The sequence below is a fragment of the Trichosurus vulpecula genome, chromosome 1 (assembly GCF_011100635.1).
Source record: "Trichosurus vulpecula isolate mTriVul1 chromosome 1, mTriVul1.pri, whole genome shotgun sequence".
Classification (NCBI taxonomy): domain Eukaryota; kingdom Metazoa; phylum Chordata; class Mammalia; order Diprotodontia; family Phalangeridae; genus Trichosurus; species Trichosurus vulpecula.
This window is the reverse complement of record NC_050573.1, coordinates 190392840-190418086: the sequence shown is the minus strand read 5'-3', so window position 1 is coordinate 190418086 and position 25247 is coordinate 190392840. Positions and strand designations below refer to the sequence as shown.

The 25247-nt window shown below is 37.5% G+C and overlaps 1 non-coding gene across 1 annotated transcript; it reads right to left on the bottom strand.

Moving 5' to 3' along the window:
• Window positions 1-3116: 3116 nt before the first annotated feature.
• LOC118835023 lies at window positions 3117-3218 on the bottom strand. Its single transcript, XR_005009389.1, has one exon. It is a non-coding gene; the product is annotated as a U6 spliceosomal RNA (small nuclear RNA).
• Between the last annotated feature and the right edge of the window lie 22029 nt (window positions 3219-25247).

Sequence of the window (25247 nt, the reverse complement as noted above, 5' to 3'; positions counted from 1 at the left end):
CTGTGTGTGTATGTGTATGTGTCTGTGTGTGTGTGCGTGTGTGTGTGTGTGTGTATTTCTGTGTCTGTGTCTGTGTGTCTGTCTGGGTAAAAATGAGTAGAAAGGGAGAACTTCAAGGATATAGGATGCTTTCTAGGACACAGAAAAGGTACCGCTGTCCACTGATAAGCCCAAAGGCCCATGTGTATAGAGGACACCACAGAGAGTAAATTCAACCTTTACCCATCATTCCCTCCCTGCTTTTTCCTAACGTATGCCACAGAATTGTCTTGGGGGAAGGTGTGAGATACAATTTCTCAGGAGGTCCTATCCAATTTCCTAGCAATCTGTAACACATGAAAGAGCACTCTGCATTCTGTCACTGTGATACAGTTCCTTCTCACAGATACCACAACTGTCAGTCTCACCCTAAATAAACAAACAGAGTGAGCTAAGCACAGGTCCCCATGCAATTCATTCAGAGGATGTGACTGTAATGGCAATGTCTGGTGATTGCACTCATTATCCCTTGTTGTTAACAAAAGCTACAGGCAGTGGAAATAATCCCCTTTTCCTACCTGTCTCTCTCATAACAGTCTGTTTATCACTAAAACTGTTTATGCATGGAAGGATTAGTTAGGGTCATCACAGCCATCCAAAATCTAGGTAACTGAAAGTAATTCCACTGTTGTTTTTGCACTGTTTAAAAAAAAATCATGATTTCTGGAAAACTAATTCCATCAGGAATCTTGCATATCTTGGCGGCCTTGGTTTTTTTTTGTTTTTCTTTTTCCTTGTTTGGACCTCTGATTACATCTGTATAGGGATCTTTCTCTATGAAGAAATTCCATTTGTAAATACATATCAGCAAGTATTCTGCCTAGAGTTACACTGTTGATAAGTGCCAGTGGCAAGATCTGAACTCAGATCTTTTTCACTTTCAGTCTCACACGATATTCATCACTCCACCTAGCTTGCTTTTGATTTGTGGATCAAAGGCAAGACTTGAATGTCAATTATCTTGACTCTAAGACCACCTTTCCATCCAGTACAATGTACAACTTTAAATTAGCTAGCCACTGCTAGTGAATTAAGTGACAATTTTTAATTAATTCCTTCTCTTAAAAGAAACAGCATTGTCAATACTTGCTACAGGGGGGTCAAGAAGACTGTTCAAGCCTCACCTCTGCCATATAATAGATAAAGCAACTGATCTTCATTGGTGGAGGAAGTGTCCACACCAAGAGCCCTTCTACTGATAAAATCACAAGAAAAAAAAGAAGAAAAAAATAAAAGTCAAATAATAAAATTCTGTGTACAGTTGTATTAATCCTGGCAAAAGCACAGTCCCTGAAGAGTAGAAGTTCAATAAATATCTGATGATCTGAATTTGAAAGTATTCAATTCCAAAATCTTATAACTTAACTCTGAAAAGAATAACCAGTGAGGAATCAGGAAACAGACTTTTATCCACACTCATACTTCAAATTAGCTGGATGAGATCTTGACTAACTAAGCCACTTAGACTTTGTGTTTCAGTTCCTTTATCAATGGAAAAAAAATACTACCTGTTCTACTTATCTTGATTTTTTTAAAAAAGTTATCTTACATAAAGGCAATATATCATTTTTAAAAATTTAATTAATTTATTTATTTTTGGTTTTCAACATTCACTTCCATAAGTTTTTGAGTTTCAAATTTTCTCTGCCTCCTTCCCCGCCCCCTGTCCCAGGACAGTGTGCAATCTAATATAGGCTCTACATCTACCTTCTTATTAAACATATTTTCAGATTAGTCATGTTGTATCTAAGAATTAGAATGAATGAGAACAAGAAAGAAAAAACAAAACAAAACAAAAAATGAGAGTAAATATTATGCTTCAATCTGCATTCAGACTCCAAAGTTCTTTCTCTACATGTGGATGGCATTTTCCATTATGAGTCTTTTGGAGTTGTCTTAGGTCCCTGCATTGCTGTGAAGATCTAGGTCTCTCAAAGTCAGTCATCACACAATGTGGTTGTTACCGTGTTTTCCTGGTTCTGCTCACTTCATTCAGCATCAGTTCATATAAGTCCTTCCTGGTTTTTCTGAAGTTTGCCTGTTCATCATTTCTTATAGCACAATAGTATTCCATTACAGTCATATACCACAACTGGTTCAGCCATTCCCCAATTTCCAGTTTTTAGCCACCACAAAAAGAGCTACTATAAATACTTTTATACATGTGAGTCCTTTTCCAATTTTTATAATCTCTTTGGGATACAGCCCTATAAGTTGTATTGCTGGGTCAAAGGGTATGCACATTTTCATAGCCCTTTGGCCTTCCAAATTGTTCTCCAGAATGGTTAGATCAATTCGCAACTCCACCAACAATGCATTAGTGTTCTAATTTTCCTACATTTTCTCCAGCATTTATAATTTTCCTGTTTTATCATATTAGCCAATCTGATAGGTGTGATGTGGTGCCTAAGAGTTGTTTTAAATTGCATTTCTCTAATCAATAGTGATTTAGAGCATTTTTTCATATGATTATAGACAACTTTAATTTCTTCCTCTAAAAACTGCCCATTCATACATATCCTTTGACCATTTATCAACCGAGGAATGACTTGTATTCTTATGAATTTGACTCAGTTCTCTATATATTTTAGAAACGCGGCCTTTATCAGAGACACTGGTTGTAAAAATTATTTTCCTGTTTTCTGCTTCCTTCCTAATCTATTTAATGTAATCAAATTTATCCATTTTGCAATTTATGATGTTCTCTAGCTCTTGTTTGGTCATAAATTCTTCCATTCTCCATAAATCTGACAGGTAAACTATTCCTTGCTCTCCCAGTTTGCTTATAGTATCAGCCCTTATATCTAAATCATTTATCCATTTTTTGACTTTATTTTGGTATATGGTGTAAGAGATTGGCCTATGCCCAGTTTCTGCTGCACTGTTTTCCAGTTTTCCCAGCAGTTTTTGTTAAATAGTGAGTTTTTATCCCAGAAGTTGGAGTCTTTGGATTTATCAAATAGCATGTTACTATAGTCATTGACTACTGTGTCTTGTGTACCTAACCTACCCCACTGATCCACCACTCTATTTCTGAGCCAGTAACAAGTAGTTTTGATGATTGCTGCTTTATAATAAAAAATATGGAATGTTTCACGAATTTGTGTGTCATTCTTGTGCAGGGGCCGTGCTAATCTCTGTATCATTCCAATTTTTTAGTATATGTGCTGCCAAAGCAAGCATGGCAATATATTATTAATTCAAGATATGTCTAAATTGAATTTCAATAAAATCATCTCCTATTGATTTACACTGAGAGCAAAAGATGGTAGATCTTGCTTTTTATTTTACTTTTAAATAGTAGTGACAGCTATTCCCTTAGATATGTGCACCTTGCCTCCCTCAAGTAATTTGCAAACACTTAAAATGCATTGGCAAGCTCCTACTTTAAAAAAAAAGTAATCTGGATTTATTATTTTACCAATCAGAAGAGTTTCTTGATCAATCTAATGAGTTCCCTAATCAGTTTATTTGGCTTACATGGTCTGAGTCTTTGAAGTCAGGAAAACACATCCTTGTGGAAAGTGTGGGCATGCCCATTTGGTGCCTTGTTAAGAGGATAGAGATTGGTGCCTGACTGGGTTTCGTAGACTGGGGCTTCCCCCAAGAGAACGGGCTAAGATTCTGGGGGCAATTGACATAAGTAAGAGAAGCAATTCTCTCTCCAAAGGCCTATGAAAATAAGGTGACAGAACTATTTAACCACTTCAGACCTCTTAATTCATTTTTTCTCTCTTTAGGGGACAGAAAAGGGCAAATCAGAGCATACCTATGTGCTGTGTGCAGGGTAAGGCTGTGCCTAAACAATCTTATCCTCATTAAGTCAAAACAATAAGCATGTGCCAGGCACTATGCTAAATGTCAGGGATACAAAGAAAGGCAAAAAATATTACACCCCAAAGAAAAGTAATGACTGCCTTGGAGCTGGAAGATATGAGAATTAAAACATGTTTACCCACAGCTTTCTGAGCATGGATCTGAAACCAGAAATCTGAAAGTGGACTTCCCAAACCTAAGAAATGAAAGCAGCTGAGACAATAAGAACATAACTGTAGAAGCCAACTTGCTTGCTTACTAGGCCCAAGACAGACACTCATGGATGATGTTTCTAAATCTCAGCCCCTGTGTAAAAGGGAGATTTTGATTTCTTAGGCAGTGTGATCCTGAAATTTAGCCATGCCACAAAAGAAGGGAGATTTCTTGGGCAGTTCTTGCCTTGTGGAGTTGCTTTCTGGATAATTCCAAGATCCAGAGTCACAGAGGGGTTTCCTCAGTAATATGATCCTGGAATCTCACTTTCTGACCTGGTAAGAGAGAGTTCTAAGAAAAGGAGTTTCAGAGCATCCCATATGGAGAAAGAAGAGGATTGGCCACATGGCCCCTGTGCTGTAGCCAGAGGAGCAATAAGGATTAGCCACTTCATCAGCAAACAAGTGACTGGAACCTTGACACTACCACAATCTCTCTCTCTCTCTTTCTCTCTGTCTCTCTCTCTGTCTCTCTCTCTGTCTCTCTCTCTCTCTCTCTCTCTCTCTCTCTCTCTCTCTCTCTCCCTTTCTCTCATAGTTCAAACAGCACACCAATAGGAAGGGATTACCCATCCAGCAGCTCCAGAGTGCATTTGCTTCCCAAGGGAAGTTCAAATCACATAAGCACTATGAGTCTGAGAGGATCTGCATTGGACCCTTTGGGGGAATTAAGAGTTATGCCAAAATACTGACCATAATTCCAAATTCAATTCTTGCTAAGAATAAAATACAAAGAGTGTTTCATGTGATTTAGATTTCTACATGTGGGCTAGGGGGAGTCTTTTCTATCTTCTGCATTTTCAGGTAGAGTGAAACAGAGGCTATCTTAACATGATACTCATTGGTTACCTTGAGCAACAATCTGTGGAAATCTAGACAGGAGCTAAACCTAAGCTATATTTAGAGATTTTGCAAGAGTAAACTCTGGTGGAGGCAATAAGCCAAAGAAAGAGATTGGACCTGGTCCACATGAGTGGAGCAGATTGTGAGGCCCTGGACTACAATTTATACAAATAATCTTTTTGCAAAGTGAGAGTGCTGGATGTGGTATCAAAGGACCTGGGTTTGAATCACAATCTACATTTAATACCAGTTTAATATTGGACAAGTCATTTTACCTCTCTTGGCCTCAGTTTCCTAATTTGTAAAATGATGAGGTAGAATGGATGATCTCTAAGTTCTTTTCCTGCTCTAAAACTTATGAATAATCAACTCTTGACACTTAGTAATACTCAATAAATGCTTTATCTATGTATCTAATATTTAATTGAGCTATTTTGTGACCAGATTTTCATATCTGTGTTTTTCAATTCATTCATGAATTGAAACACCTGCAGTGAGGTCAGCACTATGATGGGTAATAAAAAAAATTGGTAAAGTGATTTCTGCCTCCAAAGTTCTAGTCTGCTTGAGTTGTTTTTAAAAGCAGGCACACTATAGTTGATGTCTTACTAATTTAATTTGTGTCCATGGTTTTCTTTTTCAGAGAAAAGGAGGGATTTAATTTCCTTTTTAAACAAAAAGAAACAGAGACTCCCAAACTAAACAGGTAAATTCTTACATGGACAGAGATAGAAGGTTAAAAGCATAACAAAGTGAATGAACCAAAAAAAAAAACCAGGAAACTTCATCAGTTACTGACTGATATCTTGCACACCCAACCACAAGAATAAGCTAAAAAGCTTCCTCCCACTCCTTTCCCCCTATACTCCTCCAAAAGAAAGAAATTATAGACCAGCATAACCCCTCTGATACTATCTGCTACTTTTATAAGACAGCTATAATTTGTCCACTTTTTTACTTATCCTTTCGGACTCTTTTTAATTTTCATTTTACTTATATTAGTTCCAAAAAGAGCAGCATTACAAAGTCACTTGGAGCAAATATGTAGAGGTTGGCAAACATGCCCAGACACTCACGTATCAATTTGTTAGGCTTGTGGTTATTCAAAACCTAGTATGAGACATTTAATAACAATAGATTGGAATGAATTTACATGTGCAAAACTCAATCTCTGGTTACTCTTCTAGAGGCAAATAAAATCTAAAAACTGAGTAGTTATTTAGTGAATTGCCCTAGTGTGTACTACCACCTTCTTTGAGCTTATAGTATATATTAAGCAAGAATCCCCATCAAGTTACCTGAAGCTAACAATAAGAACGTTCATACCCAAAGGAGCACAGCCCAGAAGGGCAGATACAGGAAGGAGCCCTTGAAAAGTTGTGCTTTGGGACTCCAAAACAACTTAGGGAATCAAAGGACACACTTTGGGTAGATATGATCAAAACCGGCTCTCTCCATTGCCAAAATTTTCAGTCAACTTTTAATCATAAAAGGCATCTTACTTTTTTATGGTACCTTACAATCTAGCAAGGTAGGTGTTCAGGTCAAAGTTAAGGATGGAAGAGATCTTACAGATCATAAAATGCAATCTTCTTATTTATAGACCAGAAAACTTATTCAAGGTCACAAAGTCACAACGGTAAGAACCAAACACAAATCCTCTAAATACAATAGTCTTTTTTCTGTATTAACAAATAATAGTCTCTCCTTTTTACTATCCATTTCAAAAGCAACAACAAAGAAAAAGTAAAACTTCATAATACACGTGCATGATCAAGTAAAGTAAATTCACTCATTTGTCATATCCAAAAATAAATCACTCATTCTGTATTTTGGTCCATTGCCAGTCTTTCAGAGGATAGGCAGTGAGGTACATCTTCAATCTTCAGGAATCATGGCTTATCAGAGTTTAGTCTTTCAAAATTATTCTTTCTAATGTTGCTATTATATAAATTTTCCACATGGCTATGCTCACTTCACTCTGCATTAGTTCATTTAGATCTTCCAAGTTTATTTTGAAACTGTCCATTTCATCATTTCTTATGGGACAGCAATATTCCATTACATGCATATACCATAATTTGTTTAGCCACATTAATCCCAATTTTTTTTCCTCTCTGCTATGCTACCACTCAGTTATTTCCATTTGACTAATGAGGAAACTAAGAAATTTAGTTTCCCCAAATCACAAAGCAGGTTAGCTGCAAAGATTGGAGTAAAATCCAGATATCCTGGCATGCAGTTCACTGCTCTTTTGAACTATGAAACTATTTATATAGGGCCTCTTTTGAAAGTCTCAAATGTCCCTCTCAGAAATGTAAAGACCAGAGCTGAGCAAAAACAAAATGTTTATATGTAAATTTGAAATTTGAAGAAAATATCTTAGACTAATCAGTGCCTCTCAAGTATAAATGGCAAGTTGATTTAAAACCCAAGTATTTGGGTAAGGCTACTGCAGTCTACTGGCAAGGCATTCCCAAAAATGAATTCACAAGGAAAAGTAACACCCTTTATAAAAATATATTAAATTCTAATAAGAAATTTCTGAGTATATGGTTGGTTGGCTTTTCTTGTGGAACGTTTCTGCCCATGAAGGTGAAAAAAGGGGCAGTGCCTCGAAGTTAACTTTTCATAACTTTCCTTTGGCATTGAGCTGTCGAGTTATTTCCTTACCCTTTCAGGAACATGGTAGGACCCCAGAACTGCTGTGAAAGAAAGATTAAGTGTACACACACACACGTGCGCATGTGGGCGTACACACACACACACACACACACACACACACACACACATCCTTCACTCACCCTGGAAGATCTCTCCCCTGTGCTGCCCCACCTACAATTGTTGCATTCCCCCAGGAACCTCCATTTTGAAGAAATACTCAGGTCAACCACACTGGCCCCATTCCTGACTCTCTGGTCTTTTCCTCCACATCCAGCACCTTTCTCACACGGGAAGATGCCTCCACCACCTTGACCCTCTCCTGCAATTGTGGGAGTGTCTCCTGAAGCCTCCATTTTGAGGAAGTACCCATGTTAGCCACTCTCAATCTAAACCTAGTTTTCAATCATGAATCCCTGGACTACTTCTAGACCTCTCCAATCCTCTCCCCAGCCTCCATTCCTTTTCAGCTCCATTTTATGTCTTCTCCATTAAACTGTAAACTTCTTAACAATAATGCTGTTCTTTTCACTAATATTTGTATCATGCTTAACAGAGTGCCTGGAACATAGTACATGCTTAATGAACGACTGCTATTATTAGTGGCCTAAGAGAGTAGCCCATGAACTATACATATTAATTCATCTCCTACTTTCCACCTCAAATCACTTCTACTTTGCTTCCCATTCTCTCTTCTTTTGCTCTATTCTTGGAAGAAGTGGCTTTTCTTGCAATATGTAACGTCTCTTCTTGGCTTTTCAATTCTATCCCTCCCTATCACCACTGTAAGCTTATCTTTTGACCATCATTTCTCTAACTAAACCTACTTTTCAGTCTCCACTGACTTCTTTACTATGACTTACAAACAAGCCCAGGGCAACTCTGTCATTTAAATGATAAAGTCCAAAATCACCAACAGCCCAATGAATGGTTCCAAAAGCATCTTCCATTTCAATGTGTTCAAAACAGAACTCATTCTCTTTTCTCCAAAGTCCTCCTCCTTTTCCTAACTTCCCTAATTCTTATGAGGCCACCAATATTCTTCTGGTAACCAAAGTCCACAAATTCGAAGTCATCCTTGACTGTTTCTTCACCTCTCATCTGTAATCAGTTATGAAGTCATGTCAATTATATTTAAATATATCTCACATCCATTCCCATCTCTCCACTCAAATAGACACCTCCCTGGTTCAGGCTCTCTCACCTGGAATGCAACAACTTCCTAAACTGGTCTCCTTGCCTCAAGACTCTCCCCTCTCAATCCAACCTGCCCACAGCTGACAAAATGATATTCCTAAAGCAAATTCTGACCATGTTATTCCCTGGCTCATTGGCCTCCCATGGCTTTCCCTTGCTTTTGAGATAAAACACAAACTTCTCTGTTTGGCTTTTAAAGTCTTCACACTCTGATTCTAATTTACCTTTCCAGGCTTATTGCATGACACTCTTATGATCCCACCAAACTTGCCTACCCATACTTGACAGTCCATCTCTCTGTCCCATGCCTAGAATTCACTCTCTTCTCATCTCTGATGGATGGAATCTCTGACTTCCTTCCCTAGATGAGACCTATTGAATGTCTTTTCTGATTTCTCCCATTCACTAGTAGTACTCTTACCCTAGGAGTTACTTTGTGTCTATTTTGTGCATATTTCACATTTAATTTTCTGTGTATATATGATTCCCCCTTCCCAGTAGAATGTAAACTTCTAGAGATCAAGGACTTTGGGGGGGGTTGTTTTTGTTTTTTCTTTGTATCTCAGTACTTAGACAAGGTCTTAGTCTTTAGTTGAATTTTGAATGAAAGAAAAAGATCTTACTCATTAAAAAAACCTTAGAGAAAATGCAAATTAAGTGAATACAGGAGAAAAGCCACAGGTAGATCCATAATGATACGTGGTTCATTGATTTGCTTCCTGGTCACCTCTTCACCATGCCACTTGCATTCTGGGACTCTCCTGGGATACCAGGCTTTGATAGATGAACTTTCACCATTTTCAGCCAGAATCAACCATAGTTCCAAACCACATGCCTGCATTTCATCTCCTCTTATTGCACTGCCTCCCCCATTGAAGTGTAAGCTACTCCTTGAGGTCAGGAACTATCTCTCTTGCTTGTGTTTGTATCCACAATGCTTACCAGAGTTCCTAGCATATAGCAAACACTTAACAAATGTTTTATCTAGCATTTATTCATTAATCCATTCCTAAAACATTTATTGAACATCTATTTAATGGCTAGGACTATTCTGGGCACTTCATAGATAAATGTTTGCTTAAGAAAATAAAAAATAAAGCAACAGGTCCTGAAATAAAGTCCTTGCTTAAGAAAAACCAGGATGGCAGAATAAAGAAATAAGTTCCCAAAGCTTCTTAAAGTTAAAGTTATTTAAGACAAATCAAACCCAAAAAATGCAGTTAATGACTAAAAAAAAGCCACCAAAATGCTTTAGAGCTAATGTTGAATATATCATTTGACAATACCATGCTTGCTTTAAGGTGTCATAAGAATATGAGATAATGGGGCAGCTAGGTGAGTACAGCACCAGCCCTGGAGTCAGGAGAGCCTGAGTTCAAATCCAGCCTCAGATACTTGACACCCTTACTAGCTGTGTGATCTTCGGCAAGTCACTTAACCCCAATTGCCCTGCCCTCCCCCTCCAAAAAAAAACTGAAACAAAGAATATGAGATAATATTTGTAAAGTAATTACTTAGCACAGTATAGCACATAGTAGGCACTATATAAATGCTTATGCTTATCCCCTTCCCATCCCCCTCTTCATATTCTAAAATAGCTAGTAAAAGAAATTATTCAAAGGTCTAAAATTCTTCTTGGATTACTTTATAATGCAGATGAAACTGGACTCCCTTTGAATTAGATAATCAATCCAAATCCTAGATTTCCAATTGGATTCATTCCTGGGATAGTGCTTTTGCAAAGGAGAAATGTTATAAGACCATAGATTTAAAGCTGGAAGAAACCTTAGAGATCATCTAACCCAACCTCCTTATTATACAGATGATGAAACTGAGACCTACAGCATCAAAGTGATTTTCCAGAGATCAAAAAGGCAGTAAATGGCAGAGCTGGGATTGCAACATGAATTCTCTGATTCCAAATCTAGCATTCTTGGCACTGGGACCATCCTGTTTCAGAGTTTCTTTAGTGTCTCGTATCTGTGTTTTTAAGGAAAAGTCCCCCTAAAACTCCTAATATTAACAAATAAATCACTTCTTAAAATTTGTCCTATATAAGACTTAGTGCACATAGTAGAATGTGCCATAATATTTGTAAAGCCTTTGGCACAGTGTCTGGAACATAGTAGGCACTTAGTAAATGTTTGTTCCTTTCCATCCTCACTCCACCCACCCCAACCTCCCTTACCTACCCACCTGCACTACTGGGGGAAGGTGAAGATAGCTAGCATTGATGAAACTTCAGAATTATACACTAAAGTAAGCTAAAACTAATCTATCATGCACACTAACTATCACCTATGTGGTGAGCCCCTATGAGAATGGAGGGCCACCAGGATGCTTGTGGATGGACAAATAGTCCCAGGTTGGAAATAAAGCCAGAGTGGACTTTCCATGTTGATCCACAGTAGTATTGGGGCAGAGAGTGGCCACAGAGATTCAATTTAAAGAAAAAAAAAGTTTTAATGAGATTACTGGTTAAATTAGGTCATAGCATATCATGTGATAGTGGGATTTTAGAAGCTTCCCAAATTGCCACCTGCTTAAATGACAATGAAAAACCAGGTCCTCAACAGTAGACTTTGTCATCCTAAAGCCAATTATTCTTTAATACCTCAAAGAGTTATATAGTTTGTTTGTTTGTTTGTGTTTTAATCTATGTGTGTGCTCCTGGCAATGCCACAGCAACCTGTCTATGCCTTATTAAATGGCATGCATGAATTACTATGAATGAAAACTTCACAATCCCATGGTCAATGTTGTGGACCACTGTCTATACATAGCTAGGGTAGAGTGTGATTAATCTAGACAGTTTGTTGCCAGATCCATACTACAAACCTTCCCAGTTTGGTAACAGGTCTTAGATTTTCTATTTTACTAGAACAATCTCAAGGACTCAGAGTTACTTCTAGGCCAATATAAGTCACCAAAGCAAGACTTAAGTGGAAGAATTCCAGGTATATTACCCCCAAAATGTAAACACTGCATTCTTACTGAAACTAAACAAAAAAAAACACAAAGTCAGACCGGAACACTAGGGCCAAGGATTAGTTTACTTTTGTAGTTAAATCTCCAGAACCTAGCACGGTGCCTGGCACATTGGAAGTGCTTAAGAAATGCTCGACTGGTTGGTTGCTGTCAGCTATCAAATTTTAGCTACTTCATACTCAAAATTCATGGGCTAAGGAAGATTTGTATTTAAAGGAAAAGCATCAAGCCATTTAATGCATAAATTAACACTAAAGGAAGGGAGGAGATGGCAATTAAGTAAAGAATTTGGATTATGGAGTGAACTAATCTGGACAATTCAGAACCAAATGAAAAACCCACAGTGAAGCCTCAACCACAAGCAGTGATTGACTATGTGCAAACCTTTAATTCGATGGAGAATTTATCACTTTTCTTTCAGACCAAGATTTAGTATCCAAATGTGTGAGGGAGAAATAAATTAAAAGGAGATACACTCAAGTTGCACCAATATTCCAAATCACATTTCTGCAGTCATACCACAAACAAGCTTTGTTTGATAACTCTCGCTGTGTCTTAGGTGAAGCAGCATTATGACTGGTGTGCAGCTATAATTACAGAATCGGTAGCGGCAGTCTCAAAATAGAACTTGAGCAATCCATAATCTTGACTGTCAAAGCAAAGCCAAATAAATTTCAGTTAGGTTAATCCCATTAAGATCTAACATTGTTATCCACTTTAAGTGAAAATGCATTTAATTAAATCAGAGGAATGAAGAAATGCTATCCTTCTGCCATTCCAATATCTGTTTCTTTAGTACCATGGACCTGATGTGTCTATGGAGAGTAATGTGGTCTGACTTTTGGCTTTTTCTTTCTACTCACTACTTTTCTTCCTTCTTTTTACCTCTCTCCATCACACTTCCTTATTAAATTATACGGTGCCTTTTTCTGAAAAATAACTTATAAGGGGAGTTTAGGACCTCAGTAAGTAAAGAACAGTAACAGCATTTTCTCCATTAATACTGCATTCACAGAGAAACATTTTAATGGCAAATTCAGCCCTTTGCAAAATGCATCCCATAGGCTATTTGTAGTCAGGAATGTAAATGTGCTATATGGAACTGAATACGTCACCTATCTGACTTGGCCTCAGTCCCCACTGCTTTCTCTTATCATACTGAATAAATGATAAATAGGTAAACTGTCTTAAAGGTTGGATGTTGGGAGGATTGTTGCTTTATATTTGGGAGTCTGAAGGAATGGGAAATCAGTAAATGATATTATGGGGTGGGGAACTAAGGTGGTCAGGACAATCTTGGGCAAAGCAGAGTACTTAGTTATTGAGAGCTTATAAATAAGCATTGTTGTTTTGTTTTGCTTTTCTTAGATAGTTGTGATTCTATAGGATTCCATATAGACACTATAGGAGGCAAGCAATAGCATATAGCCCACTATCGGGATTTAAACTGGGAGGGCCTTATGGAGCCCTTTGTTGCTACACCCAGAAAAAAAAAGAAGGGTAAAAAACACATGGAGGACTCTTGTTTTAACTACAAATCAGTCTTAACGGTGCAGATCGTAGAGTTAGGCATTCTAAGAAAATATTGTGGTATCTCAGGTGTTATTTGTTCTGCCCTGGTCCCAGGCCCCGGGGGATGATCATGTTGCATGTTGTTAATGTTTTAAAATGAGTGCAGAGCCTTCAGTTATTGAAACCCCATAATGGGATGGGCTAAATATACCAAGGCCCTCTTTTGGGAAAATCTTATATAGCCAATATCAAGAAAAGGGGGTAGCTCTTTGAATTTGACAAACTATTTATTTCTATACAATCTATTTGTTATTGATCTGGGTATCTCTCAATGAGTAAGAACTCAGAGAACTGTACCATTATATGCTTGCTGAATATTTATTCATCTATCTTTGCACAGCGTGTGTTTATGTTTAGTAAAAAGGGTTTTGTTTTCAATATTAATTGTCTCATTGATTCAGTCTCTCCAGATCTGCAACTTGCCTTTGGGTCTAGTACACATCTGGCCTAAGATGTGATTAGAGCACAAAAATATTAAAGAACAATAACTAAGGTACAGCCGCAAAAAGCTTTGTCTCAGGGCATAGACATCCAGGAGAGTATATTTACTCCCCTTCTGCAGTAGGGAGTTAACCAGTCTCACACCTTGGAGGGACTGCTGTCTCCACCTCTTATGGTCATCTGCTGGCCTATTCTGCACAATAGGACTCTGATACCTCATATAATCCCATCCTTAGGGTCATGGCACCAAGGCCTCCCCTCTCTCAAAGGTCTTCCTTCCAGCTAAAGCCAACTAGAGAGCACAGATCAGCCTTTCTGAGGAACACATTGCCCCATCTCCTGTTACAACTGCCCCTGTGGTTGGAACTCCTCTTTATCCTCACTGTATTTCTTTATCCTGATATTTTCTATACTGCACCCCTCCATCACTGATCTCTAGTGCCACTATTGGCCCATCCCATGACTCCTCTTCAATTGAAAGAATTCAAAGTTACAGCTCAAGAACCGAAACAATTATGAAGTTGGCAGATACAAGTCATTCAAACACTAAAGCAAGAATATCCAGGAAAAGTAAATTTAAATAAATTCATTGTCCACCTGCCACATCTGTCCAAGATAGGTGTACCAATGGACCAACTCAGACCCTATGACCCAATAGCTGCCCATCCAACTACATGTCATAATCTGGACAACAGAATTTTTTAGTAATTTCATTTTTTAAAATTATATGGATTTTTAGGCTGGTCTCTTTTGAATGGTTGTGAATGTAACAGAAGAAGCCCAGTGGCATTCTGGGACTTGATACAATCAGCATAAAGGTATCTAGAAACAGAAACATCTTGAGGGCTATAACATCTATTGAGAATCCTTTCATTTTCACTATGCTTAGTATATCCTACAGGAAATGGTGAACATCCCCAAAGAGCATATGTCTCCTTATTTTATATCTCTGTTAATATTAACAAATAAGAGGATTACTCAATAAAGTTATCTCTCAGGCTCTATCAATCAAAGACTATTGTAACGGATGGTGAACTGGTTCCCAAATTGAAAAGGAGGAAGACAGTGGGAAACTGCAGAGGGTTTCCCATGCTCCCAAGCTGCTCCCTGACATAAAAGCCCATCTCTTAAATGTGAATATTCTTCTGTTGATGATGTATATAAGGAATCATGCACACCACAATCTCTAAAGAAATAAGACTGCAGATGACCCAATGGGGAATGTAAAGGCATAACGTAGGCCAAGATAGGCCATAGCATGTATTATACTAATGACGACATGGCTGCAAAAAGCATTGTAAAATATATATGACGTTTATTATCATCTTATAGAGTTAGGGAGAAAAGATGGACAGTTTAAGGGCTGCACTAGTACCCACAGGCTGTCAGAAAACCTAGAAGGAGGCCTTTGGGACATTGGATTGCTCTCCTATGAATAATTTACGGAAGTATACGTACCAATAAGATACAGAATGAGAAGGCAAGGATGGGTTACAATCTACGTCACTGGAAGGCATATTCATGAAATTGCAAATCCACTGAAATATAGAAATGAATAAGAATTTTACAATTTGCAAAGTGGTTTTATATGTATTTTCTCATAATGATCCTCACAACAATCCTGTGGGGCAAACAGAATAGGTATTATTACTAGCACTTTTGTTGTTTCTGTTCATTTCATTACAAATGTGTATGATTCCTCATGACTCCTTTTGGAGTTTTCTTGGCAAATATACTGGAGTGGGCTGCCATTTCCTTCTCCAGCTCATTTTACAGATGAGGAAACTGAGGCAAATAGGGTGAAGCAACTTGCCTGAGGTCATACAACTAGTAAGTGTATGAGGCCAGACTGGAACTCACAAAGAGGAGTCTTCCTGACTCCAGGCCCAATAAGCTATCCACTGTACCATCTAGCTGCCCTATTACCAACCTTAACATCAGCACTTTACAGATAAGGTAGTTGGGACTCAGAGAAGAAATTAAAGGACTTTCATTTTCCACCATTGCACACCTTGGACTTGGTGTCCCCCATTATTATTGTCCCAGGAAACCTCTTCACCAGGAAATTCACCATTCTGGGAAAGTGCATCATCATGTTTCATATTTACACACCTTCAATTCCCAGTATTCTCTGCCCCTCTAATTGGACGGTGGTGCAAAGAATTCCTTCCAATGCCAGAATTTAAAGAGAACTCACAGACCCACCAACTCTTTATTTTCTACCAGCTACAATCCTTGGCTTGGGCTCCATCATGCCCCACCCCTCCCCCCCAACTGGGTATTTTCATATCCCCTCCCTTTTTTCAGCTTTCTTTTGTGGGTTGTCTTCCCCCTTAAAGTGTAAGCTTCTTGAGGGCAGGGACAGTCTTTTTCTTTAATTTGTATCTCCAGGGCTCAACACAGTGCTTGGCCCATAATAGGAATGTTTATTGACTGACTAAATAACTGATGTGGCTAAGGCCAGGAAGTGACTTTTAGTCACAGCTAGAGTAAGGTAGGTGGTACAGTGGATAGAGCTCTCAGCCTGAAGTCAAGAATGCCCAAATTCAAATCCAGTCTTAGACACTATGGGACCCTGGGCAATCCACTTAACATTTGTTTGCCTCAGTTTCCCCAACTGTAAAACAAGGATAATGTCTGCACCTACTTCACCAGGTTGTTATGAGGATCAAACGAGATGTATACAGTTCCTGACAAGTAGCAGGTGCCATATAAATACTTATTCCCTTTTTCCCCTGCCCCACAGTGTTCAGTGACTGAGAGACTTTTAGAAAGAGCTACAAATAATCTTTAAAGTTAATCCAATCTAACCTGTTCATCTATAAAAAGATCTCAAATAGGAGGACCACAGAAGTGATCTATTCAAAGTCACTTAACTAATTAATGGTGAAGGCATGACTCAAACACAGCCATCCTTAGGCCCAATTCTATGCTCTTTGTATTATACCATACTCCCCTTGCCATCATGCATCATTTGAGTCAACTGATGTATGAGTCACCTAATGAATGTGTAGGCAAGAAATATACCCACACTGTATCATCAAATATCTTAATGACATGAGTAAATGATGTTGCTTAGGGGCAAAGACGTGCTAACTGAAATAAATTATTGACTGACTTACTGACCAAATTATTGGCCAAACATGAGATTGCAAGAAATAATAATAACCAAATTCTGTGGTATAATCAGAAAAATGGACATTTCTCAGTGAATGAGAAAAGATAAATAAAAGGAAGAATAATACATAAGATTCCATCCATTGATTCCCACTTTATGACTTTTCATTGAAAAGAGGAAAAAAAAATTTTGATGCTACCATTTTAAAACACTGAATCCTTTGTAATGACAGACCCATCTATTGAATTATGTTAAAATAATATTACAAATTACTAACTGATCCATCTGTCTATTAAGTATAGCACCTACTATATTCCCCACACTATGCTAAAAGCTGAGGCAAAAGACACAACAGGAATATAAGCCATTGTCTTCTGGAGGAGTAGAGCTGACAACTTAACTGAGAGGAGACTAACACATCCACCAATTAGAAAACAGTATAAGTGTGCTATGTGTAATTAAGTGTTAAGTTGTGTGGCACAGTTTTATAAGTACTATAGGAGTATAGTATCCCAAAATAGAAATATTGCTTAAAAGATGCTATCAATGAGTTACTTAAGGAAATCAAAGACTGAGTGCCAGAGTGGCTAAAAGGCCAGCCTAGGAGTCGGGAAATCCTGCCTGTGACACAATGGGACTGTATTACCATGTGCAAGTTATTTAACCTCTCAGTGCCCCCAGGTAACTCTAAGATTATAAATTACAAAAGAATCACTGATAGTCATCTATAGAAGGAATGTCCACACCAGGAATTCCCTAACCTGATGAAATCACAGGTCAAGACAAAAAAAAAAAGGGAAAAAACCCAAACCCTAAATGAAACACCAGCCCTAGAAAGCATATACTGTTACAGAAATAACTGGGGTGGGAACAAGAGTCTTTCAAGCTGGAAATAGTCCCATAGCTTAGAAAAGAATGAACAAATGGGATGAAACATGATCCTGCATGGAAAAGACCCAAAGAGAAATCCAGTTATCTCAGAATAGCTCTAGGGAGACTTAATACAAAAGCAAAAAGTTAGGATCACTTAGACTGAGTGAACTAAATAACGATAAATATAAACCCAAATGAAACACGTCTGAAACTACTACTTTAGTAAATTCTAAGAGATAAAGAAAATTAGCATAGGAAAAAATAAAATTCCAGAATAACTGAAAGAAATTCTAGCAGAATTTTACAACAGCCAAATATTAGTGGAAGAGACAAGACAGAGCTACCATTGATTCAAACATTCAAACATTAATCAAGTGTCTAAAGGTTGGCTTGGGAGCCAATGAAAGGGACATAAAGATGAATAAGATATGCACAGTCCCTACCCTCAAGAGCCTTACAATTTCATTATTATAGTAAGAAGAGAAAACTTCCAGATACAGAAAACCAAAACTGTCACTTATGTTAATATCTGTACCAGAAATTATTAGCAAAATCAGAGCATTGTATTCAGTGTCAAGAAAGTGCCAGACCCTGATTTGCTGCAGAATTTATGGTCAAGAAGGAAGTTCATGACGATAGAGAACTAACTGCTAGTCTAGAGATTGAAAATTAGGCAAAAACACATGAAAAAATTGAAGCAATCAATCAAGCAATACACATTTATTAGGTGCCTACTATTTGTCAGGCATGTGCTAAGTGCTGGGGATACAGAAAGAAGCAAAAACAACAACAACAACAAAACAGTCCCTGCTCTTAAGGAGCTCACAATCAAATGAGGGAGACACTATGCAATGGATAGAGTGCTGGACTTGGAGTCAGGAAGATCTGAATTCAAACCTAGCCTCAGACACTTGCTGTGTGACCCTGGTCAAATGACTTAATCCTATTTGCCTCAGTTTCCTCATCTTTAAAATGAGCTGGAGAAGGCAATGACAAACCACTCCAGTATCTTCACCAAGAAAACCACAAATGAGATCACAAAGAGTCAGACACAACTGAAAATAATGCACAATAACAAAATAGAGAAACAAGCTATATACAAGATAAATAGGAAATAAATAATAAAGGGAAGACACTAGAATTAAGAGGAGCTGGATACAAAGAAGTTATCGCCCAGTTAGTTAATAGAACAGTTGGGTGTAGAACCCAGATCTCACATCTAGCTCATATAAATTACATTCGTTTCATTTGTCAAATAGTCACGAGGCAGAGCTCATGATCATGATAGATATAGTCCTCCAACCATGTGACATTAAGAATGGCTAGAAAGTACAAATTAAAAATTCCTCAATACGTTCAAATTGTATTTCTAACCTTCAACGGATAAGAAGGTGCTTCTGATTTCTGATTATGGGTCTTCCTAGAAGTTAAAAAAAAGCAATCACTTAAAAACAGGTGGCAATATTTAGTATCATTGGGAGCTAGCTTGCATTTCAATGTAAAACAAGCATTTTCTAATCACATAAATCATATACTGTAATCACATGAAAATTAGTTTTTTCCTCTCAGCTAGAAACACAGTAACATTCAAAGACATAAGTCTTAGCGAGCCCTCAGGCTACCTTGTCTTTCACAACTTACTATATGTAGAGTGATTAAATGTGTGTTGTAAAATGGGTTTGGGAAATATATATATATACACACACATATATATATATATACACACATACATACATACATACATACATATATATTTGTGTCTATTTTCCTGAAGGATATGTTTAAAAGCCGATTATAATTTGATCAGGTTTTAATAGTCTGGTACCAATTAAAAATAACTAAATCCCTAAATCTATTGATTAGTTTTGTTCCATCTTGGAAAATAAAATTGAACCTTTATTTTTGGCACATTCATCCTCAGAAAAAAGGGAGAAAATGTATGAAATAAACCACCACCTATTTTTTTAAGTTGGAAAAATAAAAATTTGTTTTCCAATGAGGTATCTAGCTTTTTTAAAAAATCTGTTTCTACTCAACACTAGAATTATATTTATTTTAAAATGAGGCATACTAACCTTCCCAAGTGCAACACAGATTTACATCTGACAAACCCTCCAAATGTGACCAACCAAGTTCATGCTATTTATTTCTAATGAGTTCTGTGATTTTTGGATAAAAATTATTCTGCTAGTCAACAGAAGAATAAGTTACAGAAGTCTCAAGAAGCTAGTGTGAGCAAAACCTGCAAGACAATCTCCAATTGCATTTGCCAGAAGCTTTTTCTCTTGGAGGGAATAAACTGAATAATCCCTGCCAAGAAAATCAGGAACAGGGCCTTGTTTTTCCTTTTTTACCCCCATGAAACATTCAACACTCAATCAACAAATGTATCCTGACAGTTCCTTGGTGATTGTACTAAAGAAATGCACAGTTAAAAAGTAACCTCATTAGAGAATCACAGTTTCTTAGAACTAAAAGGAAACCACATCATCTAATACAAAACTAACCAAAATCCCTTTTTCAGTATCTATAAGAAGTAGATTCTACAAGAAGAGGAAACCCACTAACTAACAAGGAAGTCCATTCTACTTTGGGAAAGCTTTATTTGTTAGGAAGTGTTTCCTTAAATACAACCTAAATCTTCCTGCCTCTTAACTTCCACCAATAGCTCCTTGTTCTACCCTCTGGGGTCAAACAGAACAAGTCTTTCTTGCTCTTTCACATGATAACTATTGAAAAACTGGAAGACAATTATTATGTCCCCTCTCAGTCTCTGCAGACCAAACAACCCCATGTCCTTCAACTGACTGATCTTCATTATGGCATATTTTCCAGTCCTTTCTTCATCCTGGTCACATTCGTTTTGATGAACTCTAGTTCTTCAATGTCTTTCCTGAAATGTGGTTCTGAAAATGGAGCACAATACTCTAGCCATGGCCCAATTTGGGCAGAGAACCATGGGACTTTCACCTCCTTAGTCCTAGACATAATGCTTCTCTTAACATGGTATAAAATTCCATTCACTTTTTGCTGGCTATTGTTGACTCATATGGCATTCTTGGTCCCCCAAAAATCCCAGATCTTTTTTCACAGTAATTGTTGTACAGTTATCCCTTCCATTCCACCAGAGATAGGGGTGCAGCACCCCGACAAGTTGGGAAATGCACATAAAATTTTTTAACCCTTCCTTCATACCAGAGAAGAAGTCTGAGTTATTATGGTGCTAAAAGATAAAATAGGTCGATATTATACGATACCATACATATATTTTGTGTATTTCTGAGTTTCTAAACTTCTTCTGTGGCAGTGACTGGCCTTTGTGTATTATCTGCGGCTTCCACAAAATTCCTAAAAAATGTCCGTTTAATTTCTTATCTGACCTGCAATATATCAAAATCATGATGGGGAAGGTAGCAATGTGAAAGGGATAACTGTATAGCTATATAGCATCCCAACTTGAATTTCTGACTGATACTTTTAACCCAAGTATAGAACCTTACATTTGTACCTATTAAAGTTTTTCTAATTCAGTTCTGCCTTTGTAAATATCTTTTTGGATGTGTTCTCAAAAACTATCATATTATGCTGTGTTAGCTATGCTTCTCTTGTAGCCTTGTCATTTAAAGCAGCATTTTCCAAACAATGGCTTTGAGGCCATTAGCTGTCACCTAAATAGCCAGTAACCGTTACCATCTCTACTAATCCTTTCTCCTGTGCTGTTGTGCAATTTCTCTTTGTGAAAATATTTCAGGCATAGGGACTAGGCGGTGTGTGGGTTAATGGCAGTTTCATGCCATCTTCAAAACTGATGGGCATGGTATCTATGGCTTGATTCATATCATTGATTAAAAAAAGGTAAATAGCTCTGGGCCACTGGATACTTGGATACTCCTTGGATCCTCCCTTGAAAAGATCTTCTTACAGTCGCATTGACCATTTTACCATCATTCCTTTTGGTCTAATCATTCCACCAATGCCAAATCCTCATAGCTGTACCATCATCCAGCCCCGCAACTTTCTCTCTTGTCCACAAGAACAGCATGAAAGTTCAGTTGTTGTACTATCAACACAACTTTGTTCTGTCTACATCCATTTCTACTGGGTTTTTCTTAGAGGCATATGCCTCTGTGTGCATGTATATGTGTGTGTACACATATATGTACATACACACATGCATATAAACAAATATTTACTTCATATGTGCTATATCATACTGTATTATATTATTATGATATATTAATAATGCCACATATTACATGCTATACCTTATACTAATGACACACAACTCACCTGTACCTAATTTCATTCACACACACGCACAAACACACACACACACACACACACAAATTATTTGATGGTCATTAGATATCCTATGAAGTGAGATTTTAGGAAAATTCAAATTTAAAATATGTTATTCCTACCATTTAAGATATTTCTTAATTTTTAAGGACCATACACCCACCCTGCCACCCCCATCCCTGAAAGAATTTCACAAAAGGAAGTTGCACAACAGCATAATGAAAAGGATTAGAAGAGATGGCAATAACCAGCTATTCCAGTAGCAGCTAATGGCCTAGAAGCTACTGTGTAGACTAGAGAATACCACTTAAAATGGTGTTCAAGATACCCATAATTCCAAAAGGAATTTTCCCTATTCCCCCATCTGGATCCTTGTTCAAATGTATTCTATCAGTTTAAGAGAACTGCTCCAAGAAAACAACCTATCCCCCTCCCAAATACCTATAAATCCCAGCTACCGTACTGTCCATTTTACTATTAACCTACCAGCGCTCCCCCACCCCATCCAAGCCTTACATGTTTCCTAACACTAAGTATTTTGCAGTGTAAGAACGGGCAATGATCTCATTAGTTGTACTCAGTGCAGCTAGAACTAAAGATTAAAATGGCACTAAAAACTGTAAGAGAACAGAGGTTAACTTTTTTATTGTCTTGGTCATATGTAAGAGAGACTGGGACAAAAGCATTGGGTCCCATGATGAAAAAATGCTATCAACCTCCAGAGAGAACTGAAGCATGCTTTTTTTTAAAAAAAAAATTTATTTTTCTTGTTTTATTATTTGTGTTTTCTTTTGCAATGTGACTAATGTGGAAATATGTTTTGCATGACTTCACACGCATAATTGATAGGAGGGGAGGGTACGCAGGAGGGAAGGAGAGAATTTGGAACTTAAAATTTTTTAAATTATTGTTAAAATTATTTTACACGTAATTGGAAAATATTTAACAAAATGAATATATTAAAGAAAAAACTTTCCACCAGCAGGCTACATGTGGCTCCCAAGAGTCCTGAGGGAGCCCAAACCAAGGTAAAATGTACCTAGAAAGTGTTTAATAAAATAAACAGAAATAAAATATAGGGGGGAAGAGAGCAACAGATGCACTCACACAGGTCTCCAAACTTCAAATCCAGTCCTCCTTCCACTTCATCCTAAGTCTCATGCAAGGGAATGATGATATAGTCAAATGTTTCTGTGTATTTAAAATACATCTAAGCAAAAATATCTAAATGATGGTTTTGTATACAATATGTGTATCTACTATAAAATCCTAGTACTTACAAAGGATCCAGGATAGTACCTATCCTAAAATGGAAAAAAAAATCTCTCTGGCAAAGAAGAAACAAACTTAGTGCAGCAATAAAAACAACCAACTACAGTCAAAGACCCAAAGACACTCCATCTAAAATGATGTGATTGAGCAGTTCACCCGCCAGAAGGGATGGAACACTCTGATTACCTATTAATCTCTATAAAGGGGCAACATATTTCAAGGCACCAAAAAATGGGAGAAGCAATGGGTAATTGGGTGGGGGGAGACAAGAAAAAGCAAAGCAGAAAGAAGGAAGATAGGAGCAAAATTAGACACGGCAACACAAAGAGATTATAAGTAACAAGCATGTTACAAATGACAATCTGTACGCACAAAAAAGTGAATAAAACAAGGCCATATTTGGATGGAAAAGAGGGTGGTGTCATGTAGCAAAGATGAATGACTACAGATGGATAGCCCAAGTGGTACATCTGTCCCTGTGAGATATTAAAAGAAAAGGAAGTTTCCACTCCCTTGCATAAATCCACAGCAGTAGATATAAAAGAAAGCTGGAGAAGAATTGCATAGGATAAAAAAGTGTGTGTGTTGAGGGAAGTAGGTAGCATTAAGGTCTGCCTATTTTCCAGAAGGGAGTACTCATACATATGAAATCAGATATGCAACAAAGTACCTAAATACCAATTGTAAGTGAACTGTTGCAGATAGTATATGCATCGTATATAGAATAATTGAACCTTTTTCTGAAAACTTAAGACAGTAAGTGAGTTGCCTCTTTAATATAGTTCCTAAATATCATATCATGTCATGAATCAATAAAAACAAAATATGAAGTTTAGAGTAAGTTACTTTGGATGAAAATTGGAAGTCCACTAAAATTTTTAATGGTTTAGACCCCAAACTATTTGTTTTCTAAGTGCCATTCTAAGAGAAAACTTCTTAGCAGGCCATAAAAGATAAAAACTTTTCCTATAGACTGTATTTTAGAAGAAACAGGAAAATTCTAGTCATTTGTAAAATTGGTATGCGCCCTCTTTATGCAATGACCCAGACACAGAAATTGAAAGCATTGCATAAAGCACAAGAGCTGGCCCCGGGGATCAAGGTCATTTTTCTATCCATATAGGGATCCATGTAATTGGCTAAGCGCATTCCTCCAATGAATTAGGTGGCAAGACAACCCATTAGATGGATCAGTGGTCTGATCTAGGACACAGCTGCTCTGCTCCTGTCAGGCTTAAAGTAATTCAGCACTCTCCACCTTGCCCATTAAGTACAATTAATTTTATGAAATGGAGAAAATAACCATGGGTAAACAAAATGGCTGACATGCTGCAAAAGGCAAAAATACCAAACTTGCAGATGGTGCAAGCTGAGTTACCATCGACCTCGAGGTGCTAATGAGGTAGTTCCATGAAGAATGCATTAAAAAACACCTTACACTTAGCAATCCCTAGTCCTAACCCAAACTTTTCTCCTACACAGCAGCAGGAGGGCTTTGCTAATTGGAATCTGTGGAACACATGGGCTGGAATATGTCCCAGCTGCACATACCTCAGCTATGAACTATGAACATACACACACACAAAATCAAATCTCTCTGTTAAAAAAAGGTTTTAAAAATATTTCTAAAGCATGTGAATAGGTAATAGTGAGTATATGGTGTAGGGGAAGCTTTATCTGAGTGTCATATTTCCAAGAACATTGACTACAATGGCCAAAGGTAGAAACAACAAAGATGCCTGATGAAAAGGGGCCCTCTGATCATATTAGCTTGTAGCTCTGAAGGATGGTAGCTCTGAATTTCCCTTTATACATAGCAACTTCAAAAAAAAGAGAGATCCTATTTTCTTACTGAATCTTTATGTAAGAGAGCCTGCATGCCTTTGAAGCCTCAACACAAAACAAACAAGAGTCTT